Here is a 4,633-nt window from a genome sequence, read left to right as displayed (position 1 = left end):
CCAGCCGTCCTGAGTTCAGCCCGTGGGCTATCTATTCATGCTGGGAAAGATCGAAGGCAGGAGGAGAAGGGGGCAACAGAGGATGAGATGGTTGGATGGCATCACCGACTCGATGGACTTGAGCTTGAGCAAGTTCTGGGGGTTGGTGATGGACAGGCAGGCCTGGTGTGCTGCAGTCCATGGGATTGCAAAGAGTTGGATATAAGTGACCAACTGAAGAACAACCTTTTAGGTCTCCTAACCACTAAAATTACAGAAGGATCCAGGTCATCTGACTTCCTCTGAGTCTGTACCATCCCCCAACCCCATCAAGGTTGAACTTGCTATTGCAACACTGTATTATTTTTCCAATTAGCCCAGGCCACACACACACACACCTCCCCCCACAAGTATACACACAGGCTATTGTTTCTGTGGGCTTCCCAGGTGGCGAGAGTGGTAAAGAATCCGCCTGCCAATGCAAAACACTCGGGTTCAATTGCTGGCTGGGTGGGGAAGATCCTCTGGAGAAGGGAATGGCAACCCACTCCAGTAGTCTTGCCTGGAGAATCCCATGGACAGAGGAGCCTGGTGGGCTGCAGTCCATGGGGTCACAAAGAGTCGGACATCACGGAAGTGACTGAGCAGGCTCGGACTGTTTCCAGATGCAGAAAGTGTTCATTGTATCTGTATTCCTTCACAAAATACACTGTATATCGATATATATATATATAATTCTGCAGGTGTCTCATAGGTGTGTTGGCCCCAGGGTTGAAATTTACATACGATCACGTCCCTCGCTTTTTTTTTTTTTTTTTCCTTCACCGTCAGGAAATGTTTAGTCTCTCGGAAAGACGGTTACATAAGATCGCAGCCTGAGGTGTGTCACTTGAGGATACAGGATGTTGAGCTGAGTAAACGGAGTCAGCTCGCCTGAGATGCTCTTGAAGGACGCGTAAGGGAGAAGGTGGGTGGTTTGTTTAGAACACGAATCTCAGGACTTTGCCTGGCGGCCCACTGTCTTCTCTGTTTTCCGAGGGACTTGAACGACTCTTTGTAAACTCATGCATAAGTGAGCCTGCTCATCCCAGTTCACCAGCTTCCCCCGGTGGCTCAACGGCTGATAAATCCGCCTGCAGTGATGGAGACAGAGGAGATGCAGCTTCAGTCTCTGGGTTGGGGGGATCCCCCAGAGGAGGGCATGGCCACCCACTCCAGTCTTCTTGCCTGAAGAATCCCCAAGGACAGAGGAGCCTGGCGGGCTACAGTCCATGGGGTGGCAAAGAGTCAGACACGGACTTAGCACTTACTTATGGCAAAATTGTTTCCATTTTGTCCAGAAATCCCATTTCGCATAACCTCCGCGATGATGGGTCACTCTTGAGTTCATGTCCTTGCGTGGCTACCCTCCGGGTTGACCAGGAATTTCTCCCGCCTGTTTGGCAGAAATAATTCAGCTGAGCTGGGGAGATCTGGGAGCCTCCCTCTGATGGGTCCTTCTTCTTTTCTATTTTGAAATACGCAGTTGAGAAAAATCTGGAAACATTTGAGTGAACGCCATGGAATGGGAGACTTCCACTGACTGTGGTATGAAGGAAGGGAGAAACACAAAAATAACCCCTCATTCTCAGAGCCAGTAGCTTGGATTCTCATTTAAGGCTTCCCCCTAGACAGACAGGGGGGCAAGTTTCACATGCAACATTCCTCAAAGTCTCTGCTCAAATAAAGATGCTGCTTCCCCATCAGATACCAGTCCACCCCTGGGATTCCCCGGCTTGGGCAAGTACACACTGCCTGTTCGGACTTCTTTTTTTCTTCACCCCCTTTTGTCTCCACTCACCCTAGAATACTGAGGGCCAGTTGTCCTTCTGTTGATGGAGGGTGAGTGGTGGTCATGGAGGCAGAATTCACTCTTACAACCCCTGTTAAGCAACGGGACTGAAAATCGCTCAGTCCTGTCTGAGTCTTTGCAACTCAATGATCTTTACCGTTGATTCCATGTCTTGTCTATTGTTAACAGGGCTGCAATGAACATTGGGGTCCATGTATCTTTTTGAATTATGTTTCTTTTTTTCCCCCCCTGGGTGGAAGCCCAGGAGTGGGATTGCTAAGTCGTATGTTCATCAACAGAGGGATGGATAAAGAGGTGGTGATGTGCACTAAGTCGCTTCAGTCCTGTCTGACTCTTAGTGACCCCCTAGACTGTAGCACACCAGGCTTCTCTGTCCATCGGGATTCTTCAGGCAAGAATACTGGAGTGGGTTACCATGCCCTTCTCTGGGGGAATCTTCCTGCTGGAGGGATTGAACCCAGGACTAAGTCTCCTTGCTGCTAAGTCACTTCAGTCGTGTCCGACTCTGTGCGACCCCATAGACATCAGCCCACCAGGCTCCCCCGTCCCTGGGATTCTCCAGGCAAGAACACTGGAGTGGGTTGCCATTTCCTTCTCCAATGCATGAAAGTGAAAAGTCAAAGTGAAGGCGCTCAGTCGTGTTCGACCCTCAGCGACCCCACGGACTGCAGCCCACCAGGCTCCTCCGTCCATGGGATTTTCCAGGCAGGAGTACTGGAGTGGGGTGCCATTGCCTTCTCCAAAGTCTCCTTAAGAATCCAAAAAGAACCTGGAGTCTTTAAAGAAGCTGATAGGCAGGTTCTTTAGGACTACTGCCACCCAGGAAGCCCAAAAGCCAGTAATGTGTGTTGTTAGTTCAGTCGTGTCCAACTCTTTGCGACTCTTTGGGACCCCGTGGACTGCAGCACGCCAGGCCTCCCTGTCCATCACCAACTCCCGGAGTTTACTCAAACTCATGTCCATTGAGCTGGTGATGCCATCCAACCATCTCATCCTCTGTCGTCCCCTTCTCCTCCTGCCTTCAATCTTTCCCAGCATCAGGGTCTTTTCTAGTACATTGGCTCTTTGCATCAGGCAGCCAAAGGATTGGAGTTTCAGCATCAGTCCTTCCGATGAATATTCAGGACTGATCTCCTTTGGGCTGGACTGGTTGGATCTCCTTGCAGTCCAGGGACTCTCGAGAGCCTTCTCCAGCACCACAGTTGGAAGGCATCAATTCTTTGGGTGCTCAGCCTGTTTTTCTCTCTTCCCAGTGACTGCCCTTAGCCTGCCTTAACTCTGCCCAGGTGGTCTCACTGCTAACAGCCCTCACCTGACCCCTTGCCCTTTTTTCCCAGTTCTCCTTCCTCCTGGAAACCAACATAGGTCCTTCTCTGCCCGCTTCCCCTTCTGCGTTACAGAGAGCAGGGTCCTCTCCAGCCTCGATTTCCCCAGCCCTCCCCTCCAGCCCTCCATCTCACTTGCCCCAGCCAGTACTTCGGGGCTCCCCAAAGCGCTCATCCGGGCCCAGCCCCTTCAGGCTCTCCAAACCGGGACAAGAAAAAAAAAGAAAGCATTCCACCTTTTTTTTTTTTGGCAGGAGGATTCAGGCTGGAGGAGGGATGGTGGCTGCCAGGAGCCACAGGAGAAGCGGGAGGGCGTGGCCGGGGGCTCTGGTTGCAGCCTCGCCTACGGCTCCTCCGGAGATGCCGGCGGGCGCCCCCGGCTGCCTGCAGCCAGCACTCGGGGTCCGGAGGCGCCGCCAGAGAAAACTCCAGCCCGCCTGGGGGAGCGCAAGCCGTATTCCTTCTCTCTTCCCCCCGTGAAAAGAAAGACACAGTCCTCCTCCAAATCTTGCTGGGAAGGGCGCTCCGGGCGCAGACCTCGGGGCTGTGCGCTCCCGGGTATCTCTCCGTCCCTCGGGTACCCCCCGGAGTTCCTCTCGGGGGTGAGGGGGCCCGGATACTTCCCCACCCCCCGACCCCCGCACCAGCCCCTCCAGCTTCCTCCAGCCGGCCGTGTGTGCGCGGGGCCCCAGCGGTTCGCCCCACCGGCGTGGACGAGTCGTGCCCACCCGGGCCGCGGCGCCATGCGGAGCCGAGAGGAGGGCTGAGCGCGCGGCGGCGGCGCGGCCAGGGTCCCCCGCGCCCCGTCTCCCCGGGGTGGGGCAGGGTGGGGCTGGGCCGAGGCGTGCTCTCGGGGAAGGCTCTCGGCGACGGGAATAAAAGGGCGCCGCGCTGGGAAGCCGAGCCGCTCGCCTCGCCCCCCGGGCAGCAGGACATGGCCCCGGCCGACCCCCGGCGGTGACTCGCGCGCCCCGGCCCGGTGAATGCTCTGGGCGCACCGCTCCGGTGGGTCGCGGCTTCCGACGAACAGGTGAGGACTGAGGGCTGCCTGGGCGCCCCCGGCGGTTGCTGGGGAGGTGGGGGCGGGGGCCGGCTCTGTCTGCAAGGGGTGGAGAGAGTTGGAAAGGGGACCGGTATTGCACTGGGGGGAGCAGGGGGCGAGGGCAAAGAAGACTTCTGGAAATGTTTCCTGGCGCTCTTTTAAGGGTACAGCTACCATCCAGAAAGAGCTTTCCTGGTGGCTCAGCTGGTAAAAGAATCTGCCCGCCATGCGGGAGATCTGGGTTCGATCCCTGGGTGGGGAAGATCCTCCTGGAGAAGGAAATGGCAACCCACTCCAGTATCTGGCCTGGAGAATTCCGTGGGGTCGCCAAGAGTCGGACACGACTGAGCGACTAAGCACAGCACAGCACCATCCAGCACAGAAGCTGACGGAAATCATCCCGGAAGATGCACAGACTAGGTCTAAGGTCCCCTT

This window comes from Bos mutus, chromosome X (assembly GCF_027580195.1).
Source record: "Bos mutus isolate GX-2022 chromosome X, NWIPB_WYAK_1.1, whole genome shotgun sequence".
Classification (NCBI taxonomy): Eukaryota; Metazoa; Chordata; class Mammalia; order Artiodactyla; family Bovidae; genus Bos; species Bos mutus.
The sequence above is the reverse complement of the archived record's forward strand: the minus strand, read 5'-3'. Positions refer to the sequence as shown.